This window comes from Bos taurus, chromosome 16 (genome assembly GCF_002263795.3).
Source record: "Bos taurus isolate L1 Dominette 01449 registration number 42190680 breed Hereford chromosome 16, ARS-UCD2.0, whole genome shotgun sequence".
Classification (NCBI taxonomy): Eukaryota; Metazoa; Chordata; class Mammalia; order Artiodactyla; family Bovidae; genus Bos; species Bos taurus.
This window is the reverse complement of record NC_037343.1, coordinates 24,302,180-24,322,205: the sequence shown is the minus strand read 5'-3', so window position 1 is coordinate 24,322,205 and position 20,026 is coordinate 24,302,180. Positions and strand designations below refer to the sequence as shown.

The 20,026-nt window shown below is 42.3% G+C and overlaps 1 non-coding gene and 1 pseudogene across 1 annotated transcript; both read right to left on the bottom strand.

Moving 5' to 3' along the window:
* Positions 1-17,490: 17,490 nt before the first annotated feature.
* On the bottom strand, positions 17,491-17,608 carry LOC112441906 (uncharacterized; annotated as a pseudogene).
* A 2,106-nt stretch (positions 17,609-19,714) lies between these two features.
* On the bottom strand, positions 19,715-19,787 carry TRNAG-UCC (transfer RNA glycine (anticodon UCC)). Its single transcript has one exon. It is a non-coding gene; the product is annotated as a tRNA-Gly (tRNA).
* Between the last annotated feature and the right edge of the window lie 239 nt (positions 19,788-20,026).

Here is a 20,026-nt window from a genome sequence, read left to right as displayed (position 1 = left end):
CACACCCAAAGCACAATTTATGTTAACCGATCATGTACAGTTGCTGAATATTTTGTGCCACAGATGGAGAATTAACACTTCTCCCTTTCATTTAGCACTCTTTATCCCTCCCCCCTCACCCTGCCCCTATCCTTTCTTAATCTTGTCCTGTCTTTTCTTTCTCTCTCCCACCCCACTATCCTTCTCCCGCCAGGTCTGATGAGTTCTTCCCAGCAAGCACTCTGCACAAACCCTCCTCTGTGGGCCTCCCTCCTGAGAAGTTAGGTGGCTGTGTCAGTGCCTCTGATGCCTATTTTTACACTCGTGTTTGTCCGGAGTCTGACGTGGTTTATCACAGTCTCTCCAAAGACCCATTGTTCAGCACTTCAAGAAGAATGTTGTTATATTGACTGCTAGTGCGTCAGCCCGGCTCTCTCTGGAGGAGCTCTTGGATGAAATTAGATAATTTCCATTAGGAGACCGTGCATTATTAGTCCCTGGTGCCAAACCGGAGAAGGAGCCAAGATGACTATTTCTGGCCAGGCTCACCTCAGGAAGGAACCTTCTCAGCTTTAATGGGATTTTGCTATTGTTGGTTGCCTTCTGTTTGACACCAGGCCAGCCCAGGGTTGGAAATTGTTTAGAAAGCTGCATGAAATATAATAGAACCCCAGCCATTTGCTGAGGCACATTCCTGCACAGTGTTTATTTTGAAGAAGGGAAAAAAATATATTGTCCTTGGCAGACAACAATAAAAAAAAAAAAAGCAGTAACTTGAATCTCTGACCATATGCTTCTTGTTGCCAGTTGTGTTTAAAAACTCCCTGCCGGTATCGGAGAATTTCACACTGAAGTGGTAAATCTCTTGTAATATTTATAATCATCTTCATTACAGACCCAGGAAGATATTTAAAGTCATCAAGTCCTTCAAGGCTGAAGCTATTTGAAATGGGTGGGTGCTGAAGAGAAGATGGAAACTGAAAGAATATTCCAGAATATCCCAGTCTGGCCCCAGATGTGGACCCCCCCCAAAAAAAAAAAAATCCCTCCACCCTCCTATCTAGCCAAAACTTTTCACCCCCAACAGCTGTAGGAGCTGAGCCTTTCTGAACTGCTTGTGTTCTGAGCAGACTTAATCACTGAAGCATTAGAGGACAATAGGAATAAATGCCTCTTTAGTCTTGAGAACATTGTAAAAATCAACCTTTGATCACAATGGTAGGGAGTTTTGTTTGGCTTTATTTTTGTTTCCATTCTCAAAAAACTAGCTCACCATCACAGTTGAATTTGGAGAAACAGTTGTCTCTGTTTTGGCAGGACTATGCCATGAACTGTCTAATGATATTAAAGGTTGGACATTTTTAAATGAGATTAAAATCCCTAAACTGCTTTCTTACAAATTTACTCAGTGTCACACACTTAGCTTTCTTTAATGGTCCCATTCTTTTTGGGGTTGTGTGTGTGCGTGAAAATCGTAAACAGAATAAAACAAAAGAAAGGAAAAAAACCTAAGGTGGGGTTTCAATAGACAATTCTTGAAAAAGCAATTCAACTCCATTTATAAGAGTTCCTTGGTTGAGTTAAAATGCAGCTTCCCAAGACAGCTTAAAGATAAAATCTTCAAGTCTAGGAGCTGATTCCATCAAATGACATTTAGATGCCCTCAGACACGTTGCTTCCTTTCAAGTATTTGGCCTTAACCTTGACCTTTTCCTCTTTAATTTATTTAATAAATAATATGTCCAACAACGTCTTGACCATCAACAACAATGGGAGAGAGGGGAAGCAGAGCTAATTAAAAAATACTCACCAAACCTGATCACCAAGTCAACTTCTGGCGTAAATGTCACCCCTTTCCCATGAAATTTTTCATCAGAAATGCTGACCCATGGCCAAAACTGACTGAGGGGTGACAGATGGGCCCTTCACAAGGGAGAACTGGGGAGAAAATTTTCAAAGTACATGCAGTCAGTAAACAGACTCTGCTCTGGCCCTGCCTAGACAACGGGGTCCTGATTTCATCTGAGGGAGGCGGGTGAACCCATGGGCACCAGCAATGAGTTTCAAGCGGCGGGTAGAATTCTAAGACAACCCCCAAATTCCAGCCCCCGAGTGTGTATGTCCTATGCAATCCCCTCCCCTTGAGTAGGGACAGAACCTGTAAACGGGATGGGATGTCACTCTTTGACTAGTGTCCCTTATATAGAAAAGAAGAAGAGACTTTGCTGTTGTAACTGAGATCTCAAATCAGGTGAAAGTGAAAGTCACTCAGTCATGTCCGACTTTTTGTGACCCCATGGACTATAGAGTCCATGGAATTCTCCGGGCCAGAATACTGGAGTGAGTAGCCTTTCCCTTCTCCAGGGGATCTTCCCAACCCAGGGATCAAACTCAGGTCTCCCGCATTGCGGGCAGATTCTTTACCAGCTGAGCCACAAGGGAAGCCCAAGAATACTGGAGTGGGTAGCCTATCCCTTTTCCAGAGGATCTTCCCAACCCAGAAATTGAACCAGGGTCTCCTGCATTGCTGGCAGATTCTTTACCAACTGAGCTATGAGGGAAAGGGAGATTATCTTGAGCGGATCTGACTTACAAGGGGGATTGGGTCCTTCCCCAGGGGCATTCTCTTTCTGGCCTTGAAGCAGCAAACAGCTCTACTGTGAACTCCAGTGGTGAGGGGGCATTGTCCAGGTGCTGAGGAGCCCAACACCTGCACAGAATTGAATGCTCCCAATCCCAGGGACGGCGGAGCCTGGTGGGCTGCCGTCTACGGGGTTGCACAGAGTCGGACACGACTGAAGCAACTTAGCAGCAGCAGCAACAATCTGAATGAGACTGGAAGTGGATCTTCAGCTCCACAGGAGAATGCAGCAGGCTCATAGTCTGATTGCAGCCTTGTGAGAGCCTGAGCAGAGGACATAGCTAAGCTGTGTCCAAGCTCCTGACACATAGAAACTGTGAGATCAGAATGGTATTGGTTTAAGCCATTAAACTTGTAGTAATTTTCTATGAAACCATAGATGACTAATACAAAAGCTCTACAGACAGCTTGACCAGTTTTGAAATGCTGGACACTCTACCTGAAGTCTGCTATTGCTACAGGCAGGTCATCTATATGTGTGTGCCTACAGTGGGCTGGAGGCTTTTCAGGATCCATGCCTGAGATCTCCCAGTACCTTCAGTTGGATATGACTGCCTTCCTGCAGTTCCAGAGGCTCTAAGGTACCATTCACTGGCCATTTGTTTTACTTAAGGCAACATCATGGACACTGGGGGAAATAACATATTTTGAGACCATACTAGGCTGGGTTTGAGTGCCTCTTTTGACATGTTTTAAGCCAGGTAACTCAGTCAAGTCATTTACACTTTTTGAGTCTCACATTTCTAAAATGCGGATGATAATATAACTTCCAGAGTTTTCATGAGAAGTAAACGAATTACCTGTATGAAACACCTGGCCCAGAGATTGGACTCTAGCATGTGCTAAATACGTTCATTTTCTTCAAGACTTAGCTTAAGATCTACCAGAAAGCTAGCTTTGATTTTGCCTCTGCTGCCTGCTAGTAAGTTACTTAACTGTACTCTGCTTCCACATTATCATGAATAAAATGAAAATAGCATTAGTACTTATTGGATACCTTTATTGTAAGGATGTAAATAAAATAATCCATAAACAAATCACTTATCACCTGCATGGTACACAGTAATGTTAGTGTTTTTAATTATCATTCCCCTTCCACTTACCAAACTGGAATGCCTCACTTCCTTCTCCATGGTCTCATGAGCTTTGACTGGATTTCTAAGATAGCTCTTCTCATATTCTCAGATATGGGTATTGTAAGAAATTGTATGTATTTCTTTGTCTCCCAATTTACCTTTTGCTTTCAGGGGACAGGAGCCATGACTAATTCATCTCTGTAAGCCACTCAAAGCCTTGCCTCTTGCCTTCCAAATAGTAGATGGTCAAGAAGTATTGACTTGGGACTTCTCTGGTGGTCCAGAGGTTAAAACTTCGTCTTTCAATGCAGAGGTGTGGATTCAATCCTTGGTTGGGAAGCTAAGATCCCACATGTCTCATGGCCAGAAAACCAAACATAAAACAGAAGCAATACTGTAACAAATTCAATAAAGACTTTAAAAATGGTCCACAACAAAAAAATCTTTTAAAAAAGTACTGACTTGACCAAATTTTCAATTGACTTGGACAGAGCCAATACTAGATAAAAGCTAATTACAGAACCCAAGCAAAGTAGTGACCTTGTAGGCTCATTTGGTCCCTCCTGCTCGGGAGATCAAGTCAGCCAAGGTGAACGTGTCTCAAGCTTGGTGGAAAGATCCTCATGTACAGAGTTGGTATTATCGTTCATTAATTAATCCCTTGAACATTAATTTTCTCGGAATGTGTGTATCTAGTAGATGCTATATGCTCAGACGCTCAGTTGCATCCGACTCTTTGTGACCCCCTGCAGAGGACCAGCCAGGCTCCTCTGTCCATGGGCATTCTCCGGGCAAGAATACTGGAGTGGGTTGCCATGCCCTCCTCCAGGGGATCTTTCCAACCCAGGGATCGAACACAGGTCTCCCACTTTGCAGGTGGATTCTTTACCATCTGAGCCACCAGGGAAGATAGAGCGGTACAAACCAAGAAGTAGAAGACAGATTCCTTCTCTCAGAAAAGCTTCCTGATCTGTCAGCCAATACTATCCCCCTGGGCTTTGTAGGTGGCACTATCGGTAAAGAACCTGCCGGCCAGTGCAGGAGTAAGAGATGGGGCTCAATCCCTGGGGGTACAGTAAGTACTAATGCACCATCCCCCTTGACGGGGAGCTCTCTCTCAGCTCTCTCTAATATCCATCTCTCCTTGCTGAAATTCTGCCCACAGTCTCTGCTCTGAACTCAGGAGAGGGCCCGGAGGACAGCTGTTCCCCATCCTCAGCCACGTGACCCTCACATAGTTAAAGCCCATTACTGAGTCACCCCTCAGCTCTTGCCTCACTTAAGCTGTGCCTCTAAAGCAGGGATATTGATGACGACCTGACTGGTAGGGCGACTGTGAGAAATAACTCATTAAAATGGCTGCAGGGTGCAATGAAAAGGCCAGAGAACAGGGCCAAGCGGCTTCCCCCAGCACTCCATTCATTTTCAAGGGAAAACAATTCTAGATCGGAGCTATAAAAAGAACGCTGAAGATAAAGTGTACCTCTCTCCCCACCTCGCTATTTGTCTTCTATGAGGATCCGGGCACTTGCCAGGCCTCCTTTTCAGCCTTTATCACAGAACAGTTCTCATTTGTTCTTTTATTCATGCTGGGCCCTTTTCATTGTCTCCTGCTCAGAAATGTGTGATAAGGATCTAGCTGCCTGGCATTAGGAAACTCAGCTGTTCAACAAAGGAACCTGTCATTGTGCCCCAGGCACTTCAAAGCTCTCACAATATCTTATTTTAATTATTTGTTGTTTTTTTTTTTTAAAGTTTGAACAATGTGTTTTGCATCCTAGATTGTCTGTGGGAAAATATATTTCTCGTTAGTTGGAGCCAGAGCTGCTGACAACTGCGAAAATAACTACACAGTAATTCATGCTAAAGTTTGTGAAAATACTTGAAATTCTTTTTTAAAGAATTAGAAGTATGCTTCTATTGTGTACCATAGTACTGATTAGACCTCATTGTGGGCATCAGTAGAAGCTAAGGATCTGGATGGCGCAACTAGATTATCCAGACTCAATATTAGCACATTTTTGCTAATATTAATTCAATGTGACTGTGTAGTATTATTGTAGAGGTAAAGACAGTGGAAGGAGCTTTCATTCTCATAAGAAGGGCCTGACGTGTCTACCAGACACTACAGTAACAGGGGCCTGATGACTGGGATGGACAGTGAGTATAAAGTTCAAGTGAATTTTAGACTTGAATTCCCAGCTCAGGCCTCACATTTCCACGCTTAACACTACAAAGGGCTATTTAACAGATCAAGTTAATCAAAACAAAACTGATAATACACTATGGACACCAGGAATTAGGAGGGAATACTGCAAATGGCAAGGAAGTATAAATTGAGAGGAAATGATAAAGTGGCTTATTGTGATCCATTCATAGAAGCAGAAGCAATAGCGCAAACTCAGCAAAAATGGTTATTCTGGACTTTTCTTCATCTCCAACACCACTCGTGGCCTTCTCCAGTGGCAGATGATTAAGACTCACTCTTCTAGGCCAGGTCCTGAACTGCAGTCAACAAGAGAGGTTCCTATCTTATTCAGACTGCTCACCAAGCATCTAACAAGGTGCTTTCATACTCACTCACTATGTGCTGCATGAATGAGTCAATACATAAAAACTTAAGTCTAAGAGGCATCTTGAAAGGCACTCAGCATTGCTTTGTTTTGTTTTGGACACCAGTGGCAGGTATTTCATCCTATTTTTCTGTCCATGGTGTACCATCATCATCAGTCCTTGCAAGTCTCCTCTCTTATTTTACGTCTACTTTATTATTATTTCTTTCCTCTGCTCCTTCAGCCTGAATCCCATTTTTCTCTCTACCATAAGCACCCACCCCAGAGTATCTAATTTATGTTCTTAGTTATATGCATATTTATAAATATCATGATATTATTGTGTGTGTTTAATTTACACATAGTATTAGCTGTGTTATCTCATTATATTTCTTACTCTAGTCATGCAACAGTATCTTTTAAAGATCTACACATGTTGTTTTATGTATATACATGTTTTTAATTTTGACTGCTGCATTATATACCATTATTTTTGTATATCATCTTACATTTATCCAAGGGAATGGATATATGATTGCCTTTAACCCCTGCAATTTTAATCACTCTTCAGTTCAGTTCAGTCCAGTCACTCAGTCGTGTTCGACTCTTTGTGACCCCATGAGTAACAGCACGCCAGGCCTCGCTGTCCATCACCAACTCCCGGAGTTCACTCAGACTCACGTCCATCGAGTCAGTGATGCCATCCAGCCATCTCATCCTCTGTCGTCCCCTTCTCCTCCTGCCCCCAATTCTCTTAGTAATAATCAATCCTTTCCCCATTTATTTTGTTGATAACTTATAATTTTAATATAATTTGAAACAAAGAAAGGTGAAAAGAATAGTACACAGAACTCCCATCAGTATACCCCAATTTACCAACTAATTACATTTTGTCCCATTTGCTTTCTCATGATCAATTTACCTATATTTATAAGTGTATTTTTTTGATCATTTAAGAGTAAGTTAGAGATATGATCAAGTCCATCTATCACTAAATTTATCTACTAAAAAGTCAATGGTCAAAAAATAAATCAAAGAGAATATCATGAAATACCTTAAGACAAAGGAAAACTGAAAACACAGCACTCCAAATCTATGGAAGACACCAAAAGCAGTTCTAAAAAGGAAGTTTGGTGATACAGGCCTACCTCAATAAAGAAAAACCTCAAATAAACAATCTTGCTGCTGCTGCTGAGTCACTTCAGTCGTGTCCGACTCTGTGCAACCCCACAGACGGCAGCCCACTAGGATGCCCCATCCCTGGGATTCTCCAGGCAAGATTTACCATCTAAAGGAGTTAAAAAAAAATGTTCAAAATCAATAGAAGGAAAGAAATAATAAAGATCAGAGAGGAAATAAATAGAAATTTTTAAAAAACTATAAAAGATCAGTGAAATTGAAAACTGGGTTTTGGCAAAGATAAACAAAATTGATAAATCTTTTGCCATTTTATTGTCATGAAGTGCCTCTCTTATCTCTGACACTGTGTCTCGCTTTGAAGTTTATTTTGCCTAATTTTAGTATAGCCATTCAAACTTTCTCATACTTTCGTTTGCCTCATATGTCACTGTCCATTCTTTAACTTTCAATCCATCTATTTTCTTATACTTAAGGTACCTCTCTTGAAGATAACAGACACTTTTAGTCTTGCTTTTTTTATCCACTCCTACAAACTTTGCCTATTTAGTTGGCCTATTTACATTTAGTTTAATTATTGCTGTGTAGGATTGAGGTCTACCATTTGCTCTTTGCTTTCTGTTTCTCCTATTTGTTGTTGTTTTTTTTTTTAAATTTTATTTAATTGGAGGCTAATTACTTTACAATATTGTGGTGTTTTTTGCCATACATCGACATGAATCAGCCACAGTGTACATGTGTTCCCCCATCCTGAACCTCCCTCCCACCTACCTCCCCACTCCATCCGTCAGGGTTGTCCCAGAGCACCAGCTTTGAGTCCCTTGCTTCATGCTTTGAACTCGCACTGGTCATCTGTTTTACATATGGTAATATACATGTTTCAATGCTATTCTCTCAAGTCATCCCAGCCTCATCTTCTCCCACATAGTCCAAGAGTCTGATCTTTACATCTGTGTCTCTTTACATCTGTGTCAACTCTGCTGTCTTGCATATAGGGTCATCATTACCGTCTTTCTAAATTCCATACATATGTGTTAATATACTATATTGGTGTTTCTCTTTCTGACTTACTTCACTCTGTATAATAGGCTCCAGTTTCATCCACCTCATTAGAACTGACTCAAATGCTAAAGCTGAAACTCCAGTACTTTGGCCACCTCATGCGAAGAGTTGACTCATTGGAAAAGACTCTGCTGCTGGGAGGGATTGGGGGCAGGAGGAGAAGGGGATGACAGAGGATGAGATGGCTGGATGGCATCACTGACTCGATGGACGTGAGTCTGAGTGAACTCCGGGAGTTGGTGAGGGACAGGGAGGCCTGGCGTGCTGCGATTCATGGGGTCACAAAGAGTCAGACACGACTGAGCGACTGATCTGATCTGATCTGAATAGTCCATTGTGTATATCTCCCATTTGTCTTTTATTTTTCTGTGCTCTACCTTCTTTTGGTTAATTGAATATTTTTTACTATTCCATTCTTCCACTGGCTTTACCTCCTTGCACTTTTTTTTTTTTGCTTTTGTTTTTGTTTAGTAGTTGTTTTAGGAATTCTTAACTGGTTACTTAGAGCTAATATTGTATGAAGTGTTAAAAAAAATCCTTGCCAACAGTATAGTTCCATTCATCCACTCCCCTTCAACCTTTATGCTATTATTTCATACATATTACAAGTCTACACCTTATAACCCCTATATATATTTTAAATTAAGAAAGAAAAAGTAGTTTTAATCCAAGTGCTGAATTTTTTATTTTTACTGCTAGATTTTTCATACTAAGACCTAGGAGAGCTGATATGTAGTTCTAGCCCAAGTCCAAAGGCCCAAGGACCTGGAGAACCAATAGTCTAAGTTCCAGTCCGAAAGCTGGCAGGCTCAAGACCCCAAAAGAGCTAATGTTTCAGTTTCAGTATGGAAAAGGCTGATGTCCCAGTTGAGCAGTCAGGCAGAAGGAATTCCTTCTTAGCCTTTTTGTTCTATTCAGGTCTTTAATTGGACGCGGCTCACCCACATTAGGGTGGGTAATCTGCTACTCAGTCTACCAATTCAAACATTAATCTAATTCAGAGACATCATCACAGATACATTCAGGATAATGTTTGACCAAATTTTTGGGTTCCGCATGGCTTGTCAAGTTGACACAAAAAATTAGTCATCACATCCTGTTTGTCCTACAGTTTCTCTCTTAGCTTCTGACATCCATCAACTTCCTCTCACTTCTCCAAGATTTGGCTCTAAATGGAAGCTGGCACCCTTTGCTAGTTGATCATCTTTTGTGGAAAAGAAAGCTTCCAAAGTATTATTTTAAAATAGTCAACTTATTTAGGAAACTCCAAATTTTAGGATAGTTCCAAGACATTTCTTTAAAAAGCATGGAAATCTCCTTAGCAGCTTTTTTTTTTTAACATTTCTCTGGTTTTGCTTCTTTACATTATTTTAGTCTATATGTGTGCTTAATCATGTCCAACTTAAAGAAATTTAAGAGGAAAACATGGGCTTGCTATCTACCAAGTTTTGTTTGATTATTTGCAATTTTATTTATGTTTTGTTTTTAATAAACAAGTGCTAATGGTTGAAATTCAATATATTAGCCATATAAGATATATGACAAGTTATGGGCCAAAAGAAGTCAACTATAGGAAGCGGAAGTTCTGAATAAGACAGTTAATGAGACTCACTGCATGATAAATATAGTACATTAAGCGATCTTTGAATCCCAGAGGAAAATGATATTATAGACTGAATGTTCTTGATGGTGCCTGATTTCCCCTTCCCCCGAGGAAGCATTCTTCAGCTCTTTTTCCTAATGGTTATCTCCAAAGCCCCAGTTAGAGAATGCTGCAGGGTCAGTGGAGAGGCGCAGAGTTTAAGCCTTCAAATACTGAAATCGAGATAAATATGCCAAGCATCCAAGTGCTGTTAAAACCTCCAGAAAGGCTCTGGAGCGGTCTGTTTATTTCTCAGTATTTTTGAGTCAGTCCCTTGGTTCTCAAGGAAGAGGGAAGGACGTGAGAATTCCAGTGCATTATTATTCATTCTTCTGTCCTGTGGGGAGCAAGGCTCTGATCACTCTTGGAGAGGGAGGCAGACATAGGCTGGCTTACAGATTTCTTTCTTTCTTTCTTTCTTTCTTTTTTTACTGCCAGGTTAGGTGATCTCAGAAGAGGCAACTGGTTGCCAGGAATCACAGATTTTGTAAAAGCCAAAAGTCACACTGGAAATACTCTGATCACCTCTCAATTTACAGGAGAAAGAAACAGGCCCAGATGCAGTCAGTAGATTGCTCCAGATCTTACAGTGGGAAAGGTGGACAAGAAGCCAAATGATCTAACTCCTGAATCAATGATTTTCCCATGACACTGAGACTTCACATGAATACCGATTCTTTAAATCTGCTTTCTTTAATGGTCTCATCTCTTCAATGGAGTATGGTACTCACCTTGACATTTTTTGAATGAATGAATGACTTTAACTCTCAGAGATAATACTTTCATTCGTATTGATTTCTATGGTTTTGCTTCTTTACATTATTTTAGCCTATGTGTGTGCTTAGTCGTGTCCGACTCCTTGCAACCCTATGGACTGTAGCCTGCCAGGCTCCTCTGTCCATGGTATTGTCCAGGCAAGAATACTGGAGTGGGTTGCCATTTCCTTTTCCAGAGGATCTTCCCAACCCAGGGATCAAATCCACAACTCTTGCATCTCCTGAATTGGCAGGCAAGTTTTTGGCCACTAATGCCACCTGGGAATGGAGAAGGCAATGGCACCCCACTCCAGTACTCTTGCCTGGAAAATCCCATGGACAGAGGAGCCTGGTAGGCTGCAGTCCATGGGGTCACTAAGAGTCAGAAACGACTGAGCGACTTCACTTTGACTTTTCACTTTCATGCACTGGAGAAGGAAATGGCAATCCACTCCAGTGTTCTTGCCTGGAGAATCCCAGGGACGGGGGAGCCTGGTGGGCTGCTGTCTCTGGGGTGGCACAGAGTCGGACATGACTGAAGTGACTTAGCAGCAGCAGCAGCAGCCACCTGGGAAGCCCTTATTATGGCCTATTTTAGGACAATTAGCATTTGCTTTTTTTCTTGACAAAAGAGTTTAAAAATCTGGGGTTGAAGGTAGGAATAGAAGCTGGACACAGGGAGACCCTTCTTTGCTTTCACTGCCCTGAATGACCCGTGAGTGGGTGAGTGGGCTGCTTACTCACTTGTCAGTCCTTAAGCTTTTCCAAAACCACTACAGTGTGTTAGGTCCTGGGTCAGGTTAGAAGCTGGGGGTACAGAACTGAAGTATATGGTTCAGGTAGCAGGTAAGTAGGATGTCACAGAGCTAGGAAGACACAGCCCAGCAAAATGTGAGTTTCCAGCCAGTGTGTTCAGTGCACAGGTGCTATGGGAGCAGAGGAGAGGTTGATCCAGCTGGACACAGGTCACGTCACACTGACATTCCTTATGTAGGGATATATTGCATCTTGGTTATCTGCTTTCCCTAACTCCCTGTGTAGTACCAGCTCAGGAGAGATGAAGAGAATTATCAAATGAATGAATGCATAAAGTATTTCAGGTTTTGTAAATGTAGAAGGTGCAAAGAATCCACTACTTTGCCTACACACACAGGTAGCAAAGCAGCCACAGGTAAATCTGACCCAGACTTTTGTTTTGGCCCATGTCGTGATTTTTAGAAACTTGAACCACACTGTGCTTTAAAATATTGACGTCTGACTTCTTTTCAAAAATCAGCAGAATATCTGACAACACTGTGCACTTATTCCAGAATGACTGGCTGGTTGGCGCTGGTAGAACCTATATTTTCCTACTGAGCATAAGCCTTGAGGTGGCCGTGTCCCCATTGGTCATTCTGTGTGGGCCTGTGCACCTCACCCGGACATCTACTCTCGCATTCTGGGTCTGGACATCCACAGGAGTGGAGATCAGTGTGGGGAACAGCAGGTGTACCCGAGGGAACCAGGGAAGGATTTCTGGAGTTCCAGGGACTCTCGGAAGTGCAGCATGTGAAGCTGGAGAGAGCGGGCTGGCCTGACGGGAGGCGATCCTTCCTGATACTCAAGGTGGGCGCTCCACCAAGGGGATGGCTGAAGACAAGGAGACCATGCCTCCAGTTTTCCTCCTGAAAAAGCAGATATTTTCTTTTGAGAAATTAAAAAATACATTTAGTAAGTCTTCTAAAAAGCAATAGTCAGCTCACTACACGTTAGCATGAATACCATATTTTTAAAAACAATTATATCTCCCCTCCAAAATTTTAGTGCTAAGTGGCATTATCTTATATTTCTGCAAATATCTTTATGTTTTGCTTAACAGAAGACAGCTGGTGTTCATTTTTATATTCAGTCTACAGTGGTATACTGTTTTCATTGAAGTATATGAAGAAAATAAACACACAGAGATGAAATCAGAAAAGAGGAAAGTATTTTAATAGTCTTTTCATATAACTGTGGCTGTCCTTCTGTAAATGGAATATATGGCATCACGTCCTTTCCCAGGGAAGAATATGTTCATATGTAGGTTCCTTTTGCTGGGAAAGTGTCTCCCCACATCTAATCCTAACCACCACCACATCCTGCATTGCATGAGGCGGTTATCCTCCAGGGCTAGGCTGAAATGGTCTCTTGGGACCCTGAACTTCCCCTTGGTAATGTTCGTCACACTTGCAATTAGTTATTTGTGTCATTAGCTGCTTCATGCCAGGCTTTCCCACTGTAGGGGAAGCTCCATTACTGACTGCAGCACTGTGTCTGTTTTGTTGATGACTGTGTGGAGCCCATAGTAGGTGCTCAATAAGCATTTTATGAACATCTTTAAGATGTCTTCCATGGGACTTCCCTGGTGGTCCCGTGGTTAAGACTTCACCTTCCAATGTAGGGATGAGGGTTCGATACCTGGTCAGGGAGCTAAGGTTCCACATGCCTCATGGCCAATAAACCAGGACATTTTTTTTAAAAAAAGCAATATTGTAAAAAATTCAATAAAGACTTTAAAATGGTCCACATCAGTAAAGTGACACAACCACTATTGAGAACAGTAAAAAACTAGGACTAAAACTACCACATGGGCCAGCAGTCCCGCTACTGGGCGTATACCCTAAGGGAACCGTAATACAAAAAGACACATGTACCTCAATGGTTATTGCAGCACTATTTACAGTAGTCAGAACATAGACACAACCTAGATGTCCTTCGACAGGTGACTGAATAAAGAAATTCTGGTACATATATACAATGAAATATTAATCACCCATAAAAGGAATGAATTTGAGTCAGTTCTAGAGGATGGAGGAGCCTGGTAGGCTGCCGTCTACAGGGTCGCACAGAGTCGGACACGACTGAAGCGACTTAGCAGCAGCAGCAGCAGCTACTGAAGTGGATGAACCGAGAGCCTGTTGTTACAGAGTGAAGTAAGTCAGAAAGAGAAAAACAAATATCATATATTTACACATATATATGGAATCTAGAAAAACTGTATTGATGAACCTATTTGCAGGGTAAGAACAGAGACACAAACATAGAGAGCAGCCTTGTGGAGAGGGTGGGATGAATTGAGAGAGTAGCCTTGAAGCATATACATTATCATATGTAAAACAGATAGCTAGTGGGAACTTACTGTATAACACAGGAAGCTCAACCCAGTGGTCTGTGACAACCTAGAAGGGTGGGATGGGGTGGGAGGTGGGAGGGAGGTTCAAGAGGGAGAGGACATATGTAGACTTATGACTGATTCATGTTGTTGTATGGTCAAAACAGCACTGTAAAGCAATTATCCTCCAATTAAAAAAATATTTAATGGTCCAAATTAAAAAAAAAACAAAACTGTCTCTGGCCTCTAACGCCTCATCATCTTTAGGGAGCCTATTCAGCGGGCAGCTAAGCAGGAGAAAGGCTTTCAATAAGCTGCTCCTAGCCTGCCCTCTCTCTAGATAACTACCCTGGCACTTCACATTTTTACACTGCTTAGAGAGACAGGCCTCACAGACGGGGAGCTCGTTGGACCGGGCCTAAACAAGCAATGCAGAAAGAACGTCTATGTATAGCTGAGTCATTTTGCTGTGCAGCAGAAACTAACACAACATTGTAAAGCAACCATACTCCAATAAAAATTAATTAAAAAAAAAGAAAGAAAGAACTTATAAAGGCATTGACTGCTGTGCAAGAGGTGAGTTGAGGGTGGGAATCTGCTCCCTGGTGCAGACATGTGTCTGAGCAGGAGAGAAAGGCCCCAGGGGTGGACTAAGAACAAAGTGATTTCAGATGTGACCCCAAAATGCCATCCCAAGGTTTTCTATTGAGGTGCTTCTCTCATTTATTTATTTATTGGCCGTGGCCCCACAGGATTTTGGATCTTAGTTCCAAGACCAGCGATTGAACCCACGGCCACTGCAGTGGAAGCATAGACTCTTAACCACTGGATGGGCAGGAAAGTCTCAAGCAGCTTTTCTCTTAAGTAACAAGCATTGAGGGTTAGCTAATTTTTATCAGGATCTTGATTTTCCTTAAAGATTCTCTAACATAAAAGTAAAACATTTGCAAACTGGAGTTCTGTGCATTCTCTGTAACAATTTTCTGCCCACACACCCTAGCAGACCACTCTGATAACCCCTGCCATAAAGTTCCCAGGGAGGCGCTCTGCAGTTCACAAAGTACTTTTACATACCTGCTATCAGATAGTCGTGTATACATGAGGCCTCAGTAGTATCATATGATGGATGGTGCGTTAGCATACTCATTCCTATTTTATGGCTGTTTCAGTGAAGACCCACAAAGGTTAGGAAGCCTGGCCCCCAGTCACTCAACCAGCACAGCCAGCGCTGAGGTCTGAACAGGCAGTTTTCCTGGTCACCTTCCAGTTCCCTCTCGCCTATCTTATGGGGCTGAAGTTTTTCCAAGGGAACCAGATGACTTCCAGCAGGCTGGCGGACCTGAACCTTAGCACTTCAAAGTAGGGCCACATCTGATCATTTCTGGTTGTGATCCAAAGAAACAAAAACCTCTCCAAGGGTCAACAACATTGTCATGAACCTCCCCTGAACCAGTTCCCTGACAGGGACACGGCATTTGGTGCCCCTGGTGATCCAGCTGGACACATCTCCTTGGGCACTTTGCACTTGTAGAGGTGGGGGTGGGGGTGGGGGGTGGGAGCATGTAGGAATCCTGCCGCAGGCTGGTTTTGGGGGGCAAGGTCACTGCGAGAAACTAACTGGCTATGGGGGAAGGAGGCAGGAGCCAGGCCCCGTTTACAAAATCAGCCTTCAGGCTGTTGTCTGCAGCAGAGGAGATCTCAGGAGCGACCTCTTCCAGGCACAAAACAAAAGGGTGGAGGGGAGGAAGCAAGTGAGCTTGCTAATCTCAGTTGTTTATTTTTCCTCCCTCATTTCCTCCTGTGTTCCTCCAACCCAAATCCCCCAGCCTCTGGTTTCCCGCCCCTATCTGGTTAATAACCTCCCAGGGCAGCCTCCTCAGCAGCCCTCCTTGGCTCCCCCCTGTAATCTCTTCTCCAGGCTTTGCTGAGGCTGTATTTACCACTACACAGGATTTCCGTAGGTGATAACCACAGGGCCTGGTGGCTCCGGGGCAGTCCCCCCTCCCCTCACGGGGGTCTATTTACGGCAGGGGAAGAATTCCAATCTCTCCCAAGAATATGATTGTCCTGAGGGGGTCTCACCTACACCAGTGGCTGAGCCCGCCTCTTGTTAAGAGTCACTCAAGCTCACACCCCTCCCTCCCTGACCTCCAAGTGTGTGGGGGCCCCAAATGCAGAGACAGGAGAGAAGGTACAACGGTGAATTGTCTGAGGCGAGTCGCTCACTCACAAAGATCACAGGCAGAGGGTCTTGGGGCGGGACCTCCGAAAGTCTCCACCTCTTCCTCCTGGACTGACCTTGTCAATCCAAGTCCCGCCGGAAGTGGGTATGCACCAGCCACCCCGCGTTCACTCATTCCAGGGCTGGTCGCTCAACACTCAGAGAAGTATCCACCTCCCAGGGTGGTTTGTTTTTAAACTTGGTATTGATGAGGAATGCACATGGGGTCACCAATTCAATGGTTTCACCATATGGACTTACTGAGGTAAGGAGCACCCAGATCAGAATATTGGCCGCACTCACAAGCCCTTCGCGATACCCCAACCTGTGCACTGCCACCTCCTTTCACTTCCAGCCCCCAGGACCACTGTCCTGACTCCTGACACCACAGATCCATTTTGCCTCCTGAGGTGTACACTGAAGAAGCTGGATTCCAGAGATGCAGAGATAAGACTTTCGTTTTTCTCAGTCAACAGTATCTGGGAGGCAGGAGGCTTGTGGAGCCTGATCTGAGTGTTCTATTTTATTTTCAACTGTCAAGATCGCTAATTCCTTAACACCACATAACTGTGAGGAATTTTAGGGAAGGAGTTATCTTTAGTGAGAAACCCTGCAATGGGCAGCATGCCAAGTGTGGAGGAAAAGTGGAATGAGACAAGTTAGAGGAAGGCGTTGCAAAGAGATAGGGACTGCGTGAAGCCAAGGCCTCCAGGGGCTTCAGGAAACGTGTTAACATTTTCACCAAAGGGAGAGAGAAAAGAATTCTAAACTCTCTCAACCACCTTCAGTCCATGCTTGCCTCTTTCCACATTTTTCTCTATTTCTTGTTGTTGTTGTTCAGTCACTAAGTCATTTCTGACTCTTTGCAATCCCATTGACTGTAGCCCACCAGGCTCCCCTGTCTGTGGGATTTCCCAGGCAAGATAACCAGAGTGGGTTGCCAATTCCTGGGGACCTTCCCAACCCAGGGATCGAACCCATGTCTCTGGCATTGGCAAGTGGATTCTTTACACTGACTCACCAGGGAAGCCCTCTGTATTTCTAGAGACACTATTTTAAGCAAAGCCATACCCCCTACCTCTTTACTTTAAACACGTGAAAACAGAAGGATAATATAAGCCACATATGTAATTGTGTGTGTGTGTGTGTGATAAAATACACATGACATAAAATTTACCATTAGTGATATTTAGTACATTCACAATATTGTGCAGCCATCACCACTACCTGGATCCAGAACCTTTATATCATCCTAAAAGGACACCTCACACTCATTAAGCTATCACTCTCCTTTCTCAAAACCATGTTCAGATGTTACCAAATAGGTGGCAATGTCTTCACTATATGTGTGTTGTCCAGGCCCTCCCCTACTCTTGTCAAAAAGAATGCTAATCTTCTCTCTTCATACAAGACCCACATAATGTCATTTTAAATTTTCTGGTAGTCATGCCAAAAAGGTAAAAAAAAAAAGTGAAAATAGTTTTACTAATTTATTAATAGCCAATCCATTTTTATGGCTGAGTATTTCATTGTATATATCTTCTTAATTCGTTCATCTGTTGATGGACATTTAGGTTGCTTCTGTTTACAGAAACATGGATGAACCTAGAGATGATCATGCTAAGTCAGAAAGAGAAAGACTAATATCATCTGATATCACTTATATGTGGAATCTAAAATATGACACAGAAGAATGTATCTATGAAACACAAACAGACTCACAGACATAGAGAACAGACTTGTGGTTGCCAAAGGGAGAGGGTAGGGAAGGATGGCTTGTGAGTTTGGAATTAGCAGATGCAAACTATTATATACAGATGGATAAACAATAGGTCCTACTGTATAGAATAGGAAACACCACTCAATATCCTGTAATAATCATAATAAACCATTTAGCATATGAAAAAGATTATATATGTATACATATACATGTATAACTGAATCACTTTGCTATACAGCAGAAATTAACGCATACAGCTATACTTCAATAAAATAAATTTTAAAAAATAATTAATTTAATCCAATATTTCCAAACTGTTGTCATTTCAATGCATCATCATTATAAAAATGATTGCTGATCTATCTTGCACTCTTTTATTTGCACTAGGTATTTGAAATTGGGTGTGTATCTCTCATATATTGTACATCTCTGGGGGGACCAGCCATATTTCAGGAACCCCACATGGCTAATGGCTACCATGTTGGACAATGTGGCTCTACACAATTTGTAGAATGCTACCAAAATCCCAAATCATCTTTCTTAAAGGTGATTGTTAAATACTCAAACTTTTTTAAGGCTACAATTATGTTTTGAATATCCATTTACTTTCTCCCATTATGAAAAATAATACACCTGGAAACTAAGGAAATAAAAATTACCACTAAGCGCCAACACAAGAAAAACTATAATTGCTCTTTGGCACTCTGTACCTCATGATTTCTTTGTAGTTTTTTTCTCATTGTTTTGTGCACCACACAGCAGCATTACCACCACTTTGAGGCAGAAGCTCAAGGCCAACATAACCACTTACCAGAGGCAATTGTGCCGCTCTCTCCAGGGTCATGAGGAGGTTGGTGAACTAGCTTGTGTCTAAGAGTCTCTCCAACCCAGACATGCCAGGGTAGTAGGATGCCATTCATCCCTGCCATTTAACAGACACACACGGACACACACACACACACACACACACACGTCCCAGGCCTTTCCTTCTACCCCATAGAACAGCCTGCAAAGGAGCAAGAACATCATCAGTCAGCCTTGCTAACTTGCTGGGAAAACACAAGGATCTAAACAGAAGCACTTTTATTTAGCATTCATACTCAGAAAGAAGAAAACCTAGCAGAAACCAGACTTGGTATGCAAGAATGTAAAAACATTTTTTTTTTTTTTTTGAGATTCCCAGAAGCTTCATGCCACAATGCCCCAAGCTGGGGAAAAACGTGCCATTTCATATGTTTATAACAACATCTGATTTAATATTATACAATTTTGCTTAGTCAAAACCAGAACAAATACCTTCAGATTTATTACATCCTTCTATTCAGTAACTTAAGTTATCATAGTTAATAATCCAACCATTTCAGAGCCCAAGAAAAAAAGCTTTCTAATTCTTTGGGATGAAAGATTCTGGAGATGCAGGGTTTTTTTCATGGAGGATTTTAGGTTTTCAAGATCTCAATGAAGCTTGAAATTCATCTTTTCCAGTTCACATGAAAAGAGTTTCCTCTGAAGCTTGGCTGGAAGGTACAAAGAGAGGAAAACCAGTTGACAGACAGAATCTCTGTGGGCTTTTAGAGAATGTGGCAATTTCTCACCAGCATCTCTAACTCTTACCTTGTCTGGAAAAATAAAATAAACACAAAGAAACAAACACACAAAAAAACCCATACCAATGGCCCCATGTTCTTTACATTGGTAATGCTGTATTTTGGACTTCCTTCTTACTTCTTGATTCATTAAAAGGCACCAATTGATTTTTGCTTAGATTTGTTTTGTTCACACAGCTTGTAGGATCTTAGTTCCCTGACCAGGGATCAAACCTAGGCCAACTGTAGTGGAAATGCAGAGTCTTAACCACTGGACCACCAGGGAAGTCCCATCAATTGATTTTAAAAAAGAAGCAAATGCCATTCTCTCAAAACATCCTACCCTTGCCTTCACCCATGGTGTCTGAAAGTCCATTCTCTATGTCTGCTTCTCCATTCCTTCTCTGCAAATAGTTTCATCAGTACTATTTTTCTAGATTCCATGTATGTATTAATATATGTATTAATACACAATATTTGGGCTTTCCTGATGGCTCAGACAATAAAGAATCTCCCTGCAATGCA